A 15,187-nucleotide genomic window follows, 5' to 3' on the forward strand; every position below is an offset into this window, starting at 1 on the left:
TTGAAAACATGTTGCTATATCAGGATCTCCATACAGGTTTCCACTATTTTCTTTTATTGATATTTGTTGGACTGTCACAAATTTGCCCTTCTGTTATCTGCGGTGCTAGATTGACTTATGGGTTATAATTTGAAAATGTTGTAAACACTGTGAACTTTTTCTCCCTACGATGAAATAAATACAGCAGTTTGTGGATGTAGCCAAAGTTGGGTGAACCACGTTAAAATAGTGTGTTGTTATTTTTTTTCCTAGTAAATCTAGTAAGAATTTTTCTTATCAACTGGTATCAGAGCAAGGTTGTAGAGAAAGTCAGTAACGATCCAAAGATAACTGGATTCGAGTAGGAGCAATGGTCGTAGATGGAAGGAAGGTGAAAATTGAAAAGTTCGATGGTGTGGAATTTGGTTTTAGGAAAATGCAGATAAAGAATTATATGTATATGAAAAATTTATATCTACCACTTGAAGGAGTGCAACCAAACACTATGAAGGATGAAGAGTGGAAATTCCTCGACAGAAAAGCCCATAGAGTTATCCGATTAACGTTATCCTACAATGTTGCTTTCAACATAGCAAAAGAGAAGACCTTAACAGGTCTCATGAAGGCTCCCGCCAATATGTACAAGAAGCCGTCAGCTTCAAATAAAGTGCATATGATGAGGCGATTGTTCAATTTCCGAATGACGGAAGGAGCATTAGTAGCTCAATATATCAACAAACTCAATATAATTACAACCCAATTGAGTTCAGTTGAAATTGAATTCGACGAAGAAGTACATGTATTGATACTTTTGTCTTCCTTACTAGAAAGCTGGAATGCCACCGTTATAGCAGTGAGTAGCTCTACAGGAAGCAATAAATTAAAATTCAATTATGTTCGTGATCTAGTTCTCAATGAAGAAATCAGAAGAAAAGCGTCGGGTGAAGCGTCAACTTCTTCAGCATTGTCTACAGAGGCAAGCGGAAGAAGTAGTGGAAATAGAGCTGGTAGGTGAATCCATCGAGGTAGATCTCATAATAGAAGGTCTAAATCCAAAATTCCCAATAATTCTCATAACTCAAAGATCGTCAATTGTTGGAACTACAGGAAGATTGGGCACTACAAAAATTAGTGCAACAGTGCACCGAAGGATCAAGAGGCAAAGGTAGAAGCAAATGTTGCTTCCACCTCAGGGAATGATGATGCATTTATGTGTTCTTTGGAGAGCAAGGAGGAGTCTTGGGTGTTAGACTCTGGAGCATCGTTCCACGCTACCTCACAGAAATAACTCTTCCAGAAATATGTGTCCAAAAGCCTAAGTAAGGTATACCTCGGTGATGATCAACCATGTGATATTGTAGGCAAAGGTGTAGTAACGATTAAGTTGAATGGGTCTGTATGGGGGCTGAAAAATGTCAGGCATATTCCCAACCTGAAAAAGAACTTAATCTCATTAGGGCAGTCAGCCAGTGAAGGCTACACCACGACCTTCCATGGTGATGATTGGAAGATTTTGAAGGGTGCATTGGTGGTTGCACGAGGAAAGAAGAGTAATACTCTTTACATGACAACAAAAGCATGTTGTACAATTGCAGTTACAGTAAGTAACCAAAGTTCCAACCTGTGACACCAAAGACTTGGCCACATGAGTGATAAAAGAATGAAGATTATGCATTCCATGCGGAAACTATCAGGTTTACAGTCAGTAGAAATTGACATGAGCAAGGATTGCATAATTGGAAAGCAAAAGAGAGTTAGCTTTCAGACACGTGGCAAAACTCCGAAGAACGAAAGGTTGGAGCTCGTTCATTCTGATGTTTGGGGGCCAACAACTGTTTCATCTATTGGAGGAAAATACTACTTCGTGACATTCATCAATGATCACTCTTAGAAGGTATGGGTTTACTTTCTAAGTCACAAATCTGAAGTGTTTGATACTTTCAAAAGATGGAAAGCCATGGTTGAAAATGAGTAAAAGTATTAAGATAAAAAAGCTTAGGACTGATAATGGGGTTGACTATGAAGACACCAGATTCAAGAAGTTCTGTTATAACCATGGGATCTGAATGGAGAGAATCGTGCCAGGTACGCCTTAACACAATGGTGTAGCTGAGCTTATAAACAAAACTTTGACTAAGAGATCCAGAATGCGTATGCAGTCAGGCCACCAAAGAAATTCTGGGTAGAAACAGTCTACACAACAACTTATTTGATCAACTGAGGTATATCAGTTCAACTGGAGTACACAATACCAGAAGAAGTATGAAGCAAAAAGGAAGTAAAACTCTCACACCTTAATGTTTTTGGTTGTGTGGAATAAGTGCACATCAGTAATCAAGACAGGAATAAGCTTGATCCCAAATCCAAGAAATGTACCCTCATCAGTTATGGCAAGGATGAGTTTGGATACCGCATATCGGATGATTAAAAGAAAAAGGTGATCTGCAGCAGAAATGTGATTTTCAATGAACGAGTGATGTACAAAGACAGACATACTGCAGACACCAGTAACTCAGTAGAGAGTGAGCCAGTATATGCATATGTGGATGATGTCCCAGATGATTCTGTAACAAGCCCTCAGCCAGAGGAATTTTTTGAATAGTGCACAACAGTTTGACACATTACAGTCTCCTACTCTAGCTCCTATATTAAGGAGATACATGAATTATCTACTGTTGACTGATGGAGGAGAACCTGAATGCTATGAAGAGGCATGTCAGACTGGAGATGCTAGCAAGTGGGAGTTTGCTATGAAAGACGAGATGAAGTCTCTAATCTCCAACCAGACATGAGAACTAGTTGAGTTAACCATAGGAAATAAGGCCCTTCATAACAAATGGGTGTATTGGGTGAAAGAGGAGCACGATGGCTCTAAGAGATACAAAACCTGACTAGTTGTCAAAGGATTCCAACACTAGGAAGGAATTGACTACACCGACATTTTTTCTCCCGTTGTGAAGCTCTATTCTATCAAAACAGTGTTGAGTATTGTTGCCACTATAGATCTCTATCTAGAGCAGTTGGATATGAAAACTATATTTCTTCACGGAAACTTAGATGAAGAGTTATATATGCATCAACCAGAAGGTTTCTCAGAAAAGGAAAAAGAGCATAGGGTCTGCAAACTCAAAAAGAGCTTGTATGGTTTGAAACAGGCCCCAAGAATTTTTCTTAACATACAATGTGTTTGAGATGCAAGAAATAGGTCTATGCTTATTTATATTCCTGAATAATTGAGTAAATTAATTTTCTCTCAATGCAAGAATTGATTAGTTTATTTAAACAATAATGCCCTTTTTCTATCTTTCCAAGTTAAGCTGTAGCATTTGACTTGTTGAGAGTTGCATTACATATTCTCCTATTGAACTATCCACTTCAAGAAGGAAAACGGATCTTAATTGGGCTCACCGGTATGCGATTCCAAAAAATAAGACAATAATATCTATTAAACTGATTTGACTGCAACTCCTGATATTTATCTGTAATTATGAAAACTGAGTCTGTACAAGCTCAGTTGTTTATGGAGTAATTATGTTTTCTGATAAACTTCACTATATATGTTGAAAAGTGTCTTATAGGCTGCGAGGAGATAAACTTCACTATACACGTATGATATTATTTACTTCAATTGATCGTAAATGTTATTGGACCTTCCTTTGCAATATCTTCTGTAAATTGAGCATTAATTTTATCTTTATAATGATATATAACTGTTGTTTCATCAGTAAAAGGGAATGTATACTTCTCTTATATGGGGTGCACTCACTTGTATTTCTTTGGGGTCAGGACAGGGGCTGCCTTGGATATGCTAAAGCTGATCCACATATGTACTTCTGTTTCCCTTACCCTGCTTTGTAATGTTTCCTGATCTTGTCTTGTAATATTTGTGGGCTTGTCGCTGTTGGCAGGTCATGCTAAACTCTGCAGAGAAAGTTAGATTGGCTGGGAATCAAAATGTGATGGTTTGTGAGCGAGGAACCATGTTTGGTTATAGTAAGCCAGCATCAGATTTAGAAATTTTACTCTTTGACATTTTCATGTTGAGCTTCTGAAATTTCATTCTAATGAATGTTTCTTAAGTTTCTAAGAGGATGATATCAACATGTTTCCTTGGACTTGTTTCATGAGCATTATTGCTGGGATATCAAATGATACATACATGGGTTTTTTTCCCTTCCCACATGCATTAATGAATCAGTAAATTTTACTACTCTGTGGAAATAGTGATATGTCGTACTTTTTGAAAAAGAACTGTTTTATATAATTTGAAATGCTGTGTCTGCATGAACCTTTCTGAATGGCCATGTTTGATTGCAGGTCACTTGCAAAAGGTAGCTAAAGAAATCAGAAATGCATTTGAAATTGATTTGTTTCAGTCATTGGCTGTTGCAGATGACTTCATTGTTGATCCACGTAACTTGGAGTGGATGAGGTAAGTAAAGTTACTTTCATTCTTCATCTCTACTTTAACCAGTAACTACATATCTAACAGGATGTCTATTTGTGCAGGTTGCAGATGTTACACATTCGCTGCAGCAACCTGCTGGGAAAAAGGTGACTGCTTATCTATGGCTTCATAGCTTATTTAATTGGTACTTCTTCATCCTTCTCTCATAGAAGGATAGATAAGTAGGCCCATCTTGGCACATTAGTGGATCTGGTGTTCAGTTTTTTTCCTGTGGGTAACTTAGATTATGTCTAGGTGACAACAATTTGTTCCCAACAAAATCTCTGCTCGCAGTAATGTAGAGGTCTCTTTGTCCATGTTGGTTTTTTGCTAAGCTTCTTCAGTTTGGTTTGAAGCACTTAAAAAATTGTCAATATCAGATCTACTAGTTCTAATGGACCAAAACAGGGTTGTTCACTAGTGTTGAATTTATGGAAAAGATATATACTTCATTGACTTATTGTAATTAGAGTACATGAACCTCTATATATAATAGAGGAAGATTGTAGAATCCAAATTATAATTATACTATCTTTGTCCTAATTACACCCAAACACTAACACTTAAAGATAAGTTCTAGCATAATTAAATAACCCAATATAAATAGAAGACTAACATGACTAAAACTCATCTAAACTAAAACTCTTCTGTGAGACTTGCTTCCATAATAATTTTGGCTCTATAAGTCTTCTCATGCTACCTCACGTGATCATGGTTGGTCCATATCTTATGGGTTTAGGCCCATCTTCCAACACTCTTGAATATGTGGGTCTTCCTTGGTCGTGTGGGTTTGAGCCCATCTTCCAACACTCCCCCTCAAGCTGGGGGTGAGAGAACATCATGAACTCCCAGCTTACTGTAAATGGTGTATCGGATCTTCTCATAAAAATGATAGTCCTCCATATCCTCCAACACTCCCCCTCATGTTGGTAGTCTCTTCCATGAGGCCGTGTTGGCATAAGATAAGTGAGAGTAAAATCACTTTAAGCCATATAACATCGCTCCATACTCCAGCCATAACCCATGCTGGATGTAGGGCATACTCCTATCATTCTCAAGTAGTGGGTCTATACACAGTGCTAAGAAGTATAGTAAACCCCTCCATCACCGTATCCCTCCACAGGACAACAACTCTCAAGTGGTAGGAGTAATAAATGCCAATTAAGAGAGGTAATATATATGTAGTAATAAGCTCCTCCATCATGATGTCCCAACCCGGGCACCGACTCTCAAACGTGGTAAGTGAGTAATGCCTATCATTCACAAGACGGCGATAAAAGACCCACGGGTATATATAAAAAAGTCTCAATGGACTTTCAACACCCATATGCATGAACAAACGTGCAATCTTCCTAAGTTCCAATCCAATTTCGCACAAGAGTGCCAAGCACGTTGAATTAGATTATCACTTCCTTCAAAAACTTGTTGTTGCTGACAAACTTCCCATGCAGTATGTGCCATCACCTGCAGGTTGCCGATATTTTCACAAAAAGTATTCCATGCTTACATATTCTGCTAAAAGGCATTCTTGATTCAATTGCTTACATATTCAAAGCTTGAGTATATAAATATTTATACTACTCAAAAGACATTTCTAATTTTAATGACTTGTGACCAAATACATTCTCTAGATGCATCTTATAACACCAAAAGACACTAATCAATAGACGCATCTTTTCACACCAAAAGACACTAATGAATGGATGCATGTATTTTGTGTTTAGTTGAATAACCTGTAGTAAATGGGCAATAACTTCTTCTAGAAGATTTCAATTCATGAATGGCTTGATTCATTGGAACCTAGACATGCATAGTTTTCCAATGACATATTATTTACTGCATTTAAGTGAGATTAACCCCTTCAAATGGTTCTTTGATTCCAATCAAGTTTAATATCTAATACCCCCTCTTAAACTTGATAGCTTTGCAATATCGATAAGCATTCTCAGCTTCTGAAAGCTTTCATATTTGAGAAGCTTTGTGAAAATGTCACCAACTTGATCAAGTGACTATACATAGTCCATCTCAACTTCCATTTCTCAACTTCTCGTATCAATATGCTTGGATCGATCATGAAACATTGGATTTTTTGCTAGAGCAAGTACTGATTTGTTGTCTATCTTAATCTTGGTTGCATCACTTTATTCTAAAATGAGTTCTATTAATAGTCTTCTTAACCAATTGCATGACAGACAGAAGAAGTTGCAGCAACATATACATATTCACATGTTGAGAGCATGGCTATGGGTTGCTTTTTGGAACACCAAGAAATTGTAATATTGCCCAAAAAAAGGAGAAAATGAAATGAGGAAAAAGGGAGAAGAAGGAAAAGAAGGGAACAAAGAAAAATAGGAAGAGTTTTTCCCAGTGAAAATGAGAAATTTGTTGGGAGAGGGTACTCTTTGTTAGGAATTAGATGTCCTAATTCCAAACTAACGAGAGCAATAATAATAAACGTAAAAGAAGGAAAAAACAAACATGAGAACAAACAACAAGATTTAAACAGGTTCACCTCAAGGTGAGAGTACATCTTATCTTCCACCACTGTAGTAATCCACTATGAAGATAAAATAGTTTACAAGAGAAATCGTACACATTTACAGGTGATTTTTTCTCTAACCTCTCTCGGCCGCAACTAATGATCTTACTCCGGGCGATGAAACCCTAACAATGGCGCCCCCAAATATAAAGAGAAAATTAGGACAACCGTATTACTAGTGTGAAATCCTTAAACTAGCCTTAATAAAATAATTTTTAATATATCGTGGATTAGGCTCCAAAAACTACAAGGTTGATCCGTGTACCAACTCAGCGTAAGGCATTGCTTAGACTCCACAACTTAACACTCTTTCCTACAGAAGTTCCCAATTTCGTTGGAAGAAATTCGTACAATTTTTCTCTTCTCCTTTATAGAGAAAAAGGGAAGAAAGAAAACAAGGAAAAAAGAAATGAAAAAACATGGAGGAGTAAAAGAAGAAAATAGAAAGGAAAAAAGGAGGAAAAATCGAAGACTTTTTTTCCAACGAAAATGGGAAATTTTTTGGGAGAGAGTAACTTCTCCCATGGAATATCTCATTTTCTCTTGAAGAAACTCTTGCATATTTTGCTCTTCTCCTCTATAGAAAAAATGAGAAGAAGGTGAAAAAGGAAAAAGAGTAAAAAAGGAAAAGAGAAAAGAGGAAAAAGGGAAGAGAAGGAAAAAGGGGAGGAGGAAAAGATGGAAAAAGAATAAGGGGAAGAGTTATCCCAACCAAAATAGGAAATTTGTTGGGAGAGGGTGCCTTCTCCAAGAAAATTTGCCAATTTCACTAGGAGAAATTTCTTCATTTTTGCTCTATTACTCTATAGGGAAAAAGGAGAATAGAAAAAAAAAAAAAAAGAAGAGGAAGAGAAGGAAAAAAGAAAAATAGAAAAAATGGAAGAAAGGAAAAAATAAAAGAAAGTGAAAAATAAAGAGAGGAAAAAGGAAAGAAGGAGAAGAAGGGAAAAACAATAAAAGGATGAAAAAAGGAGAAGAAGGAAAAAAAAGGAAAAAGATTTTCCCAAATTCGGTGGAATAATTGTTTTACCTACATGTTGTTTTTTTTAAATTTAATATCTAATATTTATTTATACTATTATATCTAAAAGAACCTTTTTAGCGAATCTATCATTTCGTTGGAAAAGTTTTCCAAATACTCGTGCTCAGTTTGGATTACATGTTGGAACTCACCTACATGATGCCAAAATCGATAGTTATCGTCGATCAATCTATACGATGGTGAATTTGTTCTCGGGCCTCCTACACGAGCTGGCCATACTTATTGCTAGTGACTGGAGTCGGGATGATCCCTACCCTCAAGTTAGATGTCTTCTCTTTTTCGGTTTCAATTTCTTCCAACGAATACTAGGATTCACTGGGAGAAGATTTCTTTCTGCAATGAGTTTTCCCAATTCTCTACTAGAAGGTTGTGGAATTTAATCGCTCCCAAGGAATAGTGAAATTCGCTACCCCATAAGTAGGGTTTTTTTAAGAAGAAGAAGAAATTCATCTTGAAGATCTTGATGAAGATGACTATGAGAAGGATTAAAATTGATTTCCTTGTCCACCAATAGTGTGTAATATTTCAAACAAATTTATCTATTTCAAATAAATTAGTTTGTGTCATGATTTATGTAATATTTATGTGTAATATCCTAAAATATTACATTATCATGTCTCTTTGTCACCCATGCATTTGGGACATGACCAGGCAAAGCAAGATTTTAATGAGTTCATGGATTTTGATTTTTTCATACATTACTGATACTAGCTTTATATCTTATACCTTAACAAAGTTGTATTCCACTATTTTATGTATACTAACTATTGAAAAATTATTTTATTCCTTTTGCCTTTGCATAAGCGAGGTGTGACTCTAGTGATGGCTTAGCTATTGATGTGGTTGTGTAGAGGCTTGGTGGATGAAAGAATTCTCCTTCCAAATTAACAAGGGTTACAAGAGGCTTGTTTGGCTAAATGCTAACATCTGATGAACACAAATAGGTGAAGAAGTTTTCAAAAATACATTGATTAGGATTTTTTACATGTACCCCTATATCAAGGTTGATTTTTTTATTTTTTTTGTGGTTTCCTTTGTTCTTAATTTTGATCTTTATGATTCATGTTGTGTTTTCCTTGAAGGATAACTTTGAAGTTGATTTGTTTAAGGATAAGAATCCTAATTGTGAGAGGTCTTTATCTGTTGTAAAAGTGAAAGGAAGAGTTGAAAATGTGAGGTTAAGAGGGTTGGAAGAAGAGAGAAGTAAAATAAAAGAGAGGGAGATAGAGAGAGATCTTGAAGGAAAAGAGAGAAGAAGAGAGAATAAAAAAACTCTCAAGTGGTAGGAGTAATAAATGCCAATTAAGAGAGGTAACATATATGTAGTAATAAGCTCCTCCATCATGATGTCCCAACCCGGGCACCTATTCTCAAACATGATAAGTGATTAATGCCTATCATTCACAAGACGGTGATAAAAGACCCACGGGTATATATAAAAAAGTCTCAATGGACTTACAACACCCATATGCATGAACATGATGGACTTAAATTCCCAACTGAAGCAACACTCAAAATGTTGGCCCAAAGGTATATGAGAGTCAAATAAAGGATGGTGTGAGAAAGGTTGCCAAATAACCAAATTGTAATGGGTAAAAAGGAAGATAGGATGCTAAGGTCACTACTTCTTCAATAATAATGTTTCATCCAAATAGACACAATAGTTGCAGCTAAAATGGGTCTAAGCCCAATAACACGTACCAAATAATGAAACTCCTTTTAAAAGGACCCATGAAATAATCCGATGTGAGTATCTGCACCAAATAATATGTTGACCAAGAAATATATTGCGAATACTTCAAAATAATAATCTAGCCAGAGAAATAGAATTGAGTAGAGCCGAGTCAGGTATCACCAATAACTATCACATTATTATTGCAAGTCAGGATTCTTGGTCTTCAATTTTCTTTGCTCTTTCTTCTACTTCTCCCCCTCAAACTGGGAGGTAATGGCAATGATCCCAGCTTGAACCAAATAACATAGATGTAGCAATGCTGATAAAAATCAACAATTGAGAAGTGTTTCTTCCATTATAATATCTCAGTCAAAGAGACACAATAGCAGCGGAAATGGGCCAATGCCCAAATAACATGTACCAAATTTGTAGTAGTATAACAGTAGATAATTGGTAAATAATAAAATTCATTAAGAGTAATAAGGACACATGAAATAATTCAGCTTAAATTCGGATTTTTTAATGCAATAGGATACCAACATGACTTCGATTCTTCCAATCCGAATATATCCTTAAATATAGATTAGATTGATGTGAAACTTTCTCCTTCTGAAAATAGACTTAAATACCTTTCATCCAAGTATAACTTCTCTTCATAAAATATACTTCTATTGAGATATATTATCTGATATATTTTGGTTTCTGTAATCTAGCCGAACTAAGTACTCATTCTCCTTTTGCCAGCATGACCATTGACTCTTTCAAGATCAATATTTCCATATAAAAACTTAGATCAAGAATTAGTTGAATAGGTAAGAAAATAGACTTACAGATCTTTCTTTGGATATATAATTCTCCATATAAAGTTTCGTTCTTGATAGCATAAAATAACTCGGAAGTTGAAGCTTTCTGCTGCTGCTTGAACATCTTTTTCAATCTGACCTTTGCTGCTTCAAATATCGATTTCTCTTTGTAAATAACTCTGATTGCAAAAAATCATTTTTCCTTGGAAAGTAGACTCGAATAATTTTTTGTCAATGTATAATATGCAATATGAAAAACTTAGTGTATAAGTGAAAACACAAAGCAAGCAATGGGTACAGGGACTAAAAAGAGAAAAAAAAATACGAACCTAAACTGCTAGAGATAATAGATAAAAAAAAAGGACCCCATTATCTTTGTGGGTTGACCGAATTGATTTCAAGTGGTTCTTTTACTAGCTGGATGGAGGAGGTGTTGCTAGTGGAGGCCTCCGGGAGTTAATACTGTGCATTGCAAGGACTGCCGTTGCAGTTGGAGTGGATGAACTCCTTATGGAGGTATAAAAAATCTGCTTTGAGCATCAGAGAGTAACTTTAACTGTTAACTACTGCTGAACCCTCATTGATATGTTTTCTGGGCTATCAGGTGCACGATGATCCCTCAAATGCACCTGTAGATGGCCCAACACAATGGGTGAGTTTAGACTCTTGACATTTCCTTACCTGCCGCTATTTTTAGTTTGAACATGGACTTTATTCTCACGAAATACTGGACATAGTCATGATGCATCTATTAATTTATCATGTTAATTTTCCTTAGCCTTTTTGCCATTTGGAGTTACTAGAGGAGGAGCTCATTGCCATAGCTGTAATGAACCCCTCGTTCTGAAGAGGGTCACTAAGGGAAAGAAACAAATGAAGATTGCGAAGGTCCTGAGCAAACTTAAGAAGCGCTTTGAGCAAGCGTGAGTCAAATGCCTTGTCTCAATTCTATCTTCTCTACTGTCTGTTAGAAATAGCAAAGTTGGGAAGGATCCCAGTTTGTAGGTGTAGAGGTTCTCAACAAATGTTCTTGTAGCCCTTAAGAGGGGATGAAGCCGTCGTTCTTGCTGAGGCAACTCAAAATCAGTGTCCAGCAGCAGTTGAGAGATTCTCAGGCGGCCTGCAATAAATAATCGGGATAAGACGCACTGATGCGGGTTCTTGTCTTGTTATCTTTCTTCTATTTTGTTTATGAGATTTTGTGGTGAAATTTCTATTAGAACATTTTCCTATGAGGGAAGTATGAGCTCTTCAAGAAATTCGTTTACATGTGGATGAACATGCAATCAAATTGAATTGGGAAGCATTGTAAATTGAAACTGTCTAGATATACGTTTGGTGGACGAACATGCAGAAATTTGGGTTAGAGGAAACATTTCTCTGCCTTTATTTCTTCTTGATATCGAGATTAAAAGAATCATTCTCAAAGAACTGAAGAATTGAAAAATATTCCATTTGAATTTCTTCGAAGAAGCAAGAACCTGAAAATTCAAGAGTGAAAGATGGGCAAATAGGCTACTTCTCCTTAATATTGAATATTTTTAAAAGCCTTGTGAGGTTGTGCGTACTTATCTTTTCGTTTCAATCAGCCCAAGAACTACGGAAATCCACCATTAATGATCTTTAATCAAGCGACCTGGTAAAAACTTCCGATGGTTAATGTGATTAGATGCCTTCCTGTGTTAACGCCCCGTGAGTTTTAATCATCCCTCGTGGAGCGCGAGTGTTGCTCAATATTTGACAGAATGGATAGCCGACAGCGTAGACATCTTTCATCGCGTAATCCATTTCCAATTCAGAAACGACATTATAAAACTTCAGAAACAGACGGGTGCCTGCCAGCAGTAGCAGACGAATTTCAATTTAAACCAAAAGAAGAAGTTGCAGAGAAAAAAATGAGATTTGAGCCATCTTCTTTAAACTGGAAGTGGCTCACGATTTGAGGTAGAAGCACGTGGGTGGCAGATACTAAAACAGTGTGAAGCATATACTTCAATTTTACTTCATTTTAATCTTCTCCTATGAATCGATAACGAAGAAGGTAGAGAGCAAAAGCAGAGGAATCAACACCATGCAGTAACGGCGACAAAGATTCACGGGGTTTTCTTACAGCACGCCTTGTCACAGTTTTGAATGAAAATGGGGGTTGACACCGAGCTAATCGGCGTTAACGTAAAGCATCAGTCACGAATGTATAAAGTTTTTGTTTTTAGATTTGTTCAAATTCTTTCATCCGATCGATGTAGATGACAAGTTTCCAGAAGTGATTTTTAATACAAATGACTAAGAAAGATGATCTTATTTCTTCTCCAACCTCCTCCAATTCAACTTTTTCATTATCACTGGTATAAAGATAAGATCTACGGTACTCTTCTTCTCAATCTCTCCACCTACTCCCTTGGGATGACATCCTCCAGATTTGGTCGGTGCTAAAACCAGTCAGCTATATTTTGTTCTGCAACTTCACCGTCGTCGGTTTCTAGAAGCCCGTGACAATAATTTTGAGTTTGGATTTTAAAACTTTAAATGAACCCACTACTTGATTGCTTAACGTGTTTTTTGAGAGCTTTCGTCCCACTGGACGTAACGCTGACCTTAGCTCTACTCTCCTGAGCGTGCTCACCTCCATTAATGGCTCAGAAAATAGATTTTCTTTGCCTCATACTGCTACTGCTAATCTTATCTGTCCACGTGCTACGAGTGCTCTAGAGGAAGAATCTGATGATTTCGATTTACGTCGACCAGATAAGGAGGACTCAAATCTGGTTTTAGTGTAGAATATGCCCAGTGGATTCTCTGTGGCTTTCATTGTTCGTCTGCTTTACGTTTTTAAAGGGTGCATATGGGGCCTTGAATTGAGAGCTTTCCTCAGTGCGGAAAAAAAGTTCCCACTATCAGGTTACCCTAACATATTTGGGTGAAAGTCCTAAATTCTGATATGAAATTTATTAGGGAAATTTAGGTTTTTACCTAATTTTTAAATTTTAATTAGATAAATGACCAACTTTTGAGTTTATTTAAAAAAATACCTAACTTTGACCGATCAAATACATGTGTATAGTCAAAGGTAACACCTAGGCTTTAACCGATTACGTATCGCCATGTCATCATGCCACATCATTACCTATGTAGGATGCTATGTTAAATGACAAATAAAATCCACAGTTTAAAATATAACATGACAAATAACATCATCATCCATATAATACCTTTTACAATCGATTTAAAATATTTATAAATTTTTTTAAAAAATTAAAAAATATTCTTGAGTTTAAAAATCAAATTTGTCAACACACTTTTTATTACCTTATATAAAAATAATAAATTATAAAAAATATTAATTATTAAAAAAAAACTCTTACCTATTTAACACCATTTATCATCGATTAAAATATTTACTAAATGAAAAAAACTATTAAATTCTGTATTAGAGTTTAAAAATAAAATTTATCGTTACACTTTTTATTACTTTATATTTTAAATAATAAAAAATAAAATAAGTATACTGATTAATTAAAAAATCTTACTCTTACCTATTTAAAACCAGTTATTATCGATTTAAAATATTTATAAATTGAAAACATTATTCAAAAAAGTTATTTTAGAGTTTAAAAATAAAAATTATCGTGTGCACTTTTTTTCACCTTATTTATAAAATAATAAATTATTTTAAAAAATTAATTGAAAATCTTACTCTTCATATTTAACACCTTATATTATCTATTTAAAATATTTATTAACTGAAAAAATATGGAATTTTTATTTTTGAGTTTAAAAATCAAATGCATCGGTACACTTTTTATTACCTTATATTTAAAATAATAAATTATTTAAAATTTTATTAATTAATTAAAAAAATTACTCTTATCTATTTAACACCTTTTTATTATCGATTTAAAATATTATTTAATTAAAAAATTAAAATTTTTATTTTAGAGTTTAAAAATAAAATTTATCTGTACACTTTTTATCAAATTATAGATTCAATTAAAATCGATACAATAATTAAATTCATAGATTAAAATCAACATGATAATTAAACACAATAATTAGATACAATTAACAAAAGCCCTAAAAAATTACCCTGCTAAATCGGCTTCTGAAATTCAAATTTGGGTTTGGAGGGTGAGTAGGGCTTCAGTTTTGAGATAGGGGGCAGCGAGAGGGTAAAATGATAGGGTATTAATAGAGGGGGCTATGAGAGGAAATTATAGGGTTCAATTTTGAGAGAGGGAGAGGCGAGGAAATGAAATGATAGGCTTCGGTTTTGAGAAAGGGGCGGCGAGAGGATGAACAGAGGGGAACGGAGAAGAAGAGTGAGAGATGTGGCTGAGACGAAGTCTGGGTTGAGAGGAAGAGAGGGCGACGTCGAGGGCAAGGGCGAGCGGCGACAGCAGGGGAGCGTTAGCAGCTGGCATGGCGAGAGGGCGAGAGGAGAGGAGAGGAGAGGAGAAAGATCGAACGGGGGGGAGAGAGAGAGAACGAAAAAAATAAGAAGGCGATGAGGGCTTACGTGGCACGAGATTACATGGCATGATGAGGTGGTAAGATATTTAATGATGTGGCATCTTACATGGTTGATGACGTGTTGGAATGGTGATGTGTCAATCGACTCATTGAGTGCTGATTTGCCATGATGACATAGCGATGCACAATCGGTAAAAGCCTGTGTCACCTTTGACTGTATACATGTGTAGTTGAC

General features: G+C 35.8%; 1 protein-coding gene across 1 annotated transcript in view; it reads right to left on the bottom strand.

Moving 5' to 3' along the window:
- The window catches only part of LOC137955736 (uncharacterized), a 30,711-nt gene that overhangs the window by 7,110 nt on the left and 8,414 nt on the right, over positions 1-15,187 (bottom strand). The gene's annotated exons all lie outside the window — the stretch shown is intronic.

This window comes from Aristolochia californica, unplaced genomic scaffold, assembly GCF_029961685.1.
Source record: "Aristolochia californica isolate CCGP_79_NKW_82.1479 unplaced genomic scaffold, dmAriCali1.0.hap1 SCAF_2, whole genome shotgun sequence".
NCBI classification, from domain to species: domain Eukaryota; kingdom Viridiplantae; phylum Streptophyta; class Magnoliopsida; order Piperales; family Aristolochiaceae; genus Aristolochia; species Aristolochia californica.